Source organism: Sinocyclocheilus grahami, unplaced genomic scaffold, assembly GCF_001515645.1.
Source record: "Sinocyclocheilus grahami isolate Dianchi unplaced genomic scaffold, SAMN03320097.WGS_v1.1 scaffold79606.1, whole genome shotgun sequence".
Taxonomy (NCBI): domain Eukaryota; kingdom Metazoa; phylum Chordata; class Actinopteri; order Cypriniformes; family Cyprinidae; genus Sinocyclocheilus; species Sinocyclocheilus grahami.
The window spans coordinates 1-628 of record NW_015530048.1 but is presented as its reverse complement, the minus strand read 5'-3'; the positions used below and the strand labels follow the sequence as shown (position 1 = coordinate 628).

At 36.9% G+C, this 628-nt stretch overlaps 1 long non-coding RNA gene across 1 annotated transcript; it reads left to right on the top strand.

Annotated features, from left to right (window-relative positions):
- Positions 1-412, top strand: LOC107581131 (uncharacterized). The gene is made up of 3 exons (XR_001608790.1): positions 1-40; positions 139-227; positions 331-412. It is a non-coding gene; the product is annotated as an uncharacterized lncRNA (long non-coding RNA).
- The last annotated feature ends 216 nt before the right edge of the window (positions 413-628 follow it).

The window sequence follows — 628 nt, the reverse complement described above, 5'->3', positions numbered from 1 at the left end:
GATGTTAACGCTGTACACGGCGCCATGAGGGTCCTCACAGGTAATGACTCTGAACATCTACACCTCTTTCTCGCAGTTACAACAAGTGACGATGTTTTTGTGATATTACTAAGCAACATATTATTATGCGTTTCATAGAATTTACCCGAGAGGTGACTGATGTTCAGATGCCGGATGTTGCACCTGTCATTTTGCCTCAAATGTACAAGATTTTTACCATGGCAGAGGTATTATTATACTCAGCTTAAAAACACAGTACAGTCCTTGCTTTTGGGACAGTCATGTGTAATGTATGTTATTGACAATAACAGTGTTGTGTTACTGTTGCAGGTTTACAGTATTCGCACTCGATCCAGAGCTGTTGAGATCTTTACCACGTGTGCTAATCTCATCTGTGCGATTGATGAAGTAGCAAAGGTAAGGTTTCAGTGAAATATTTTTTGTTTATAGGTAAACGGGTAACACTTTGGACAGTTAACATATAAAATGTTACTTATTTATAAAAGAATCCTGACAAAAATGTATCAGGTTTTCCACAAAAATATTAAGCAGCACAACTCTTTTCAGCATTGATAATATAAGTAATGTTTCCTGAGCACCAAATCAGCATATTGGAATGATTTCTGAA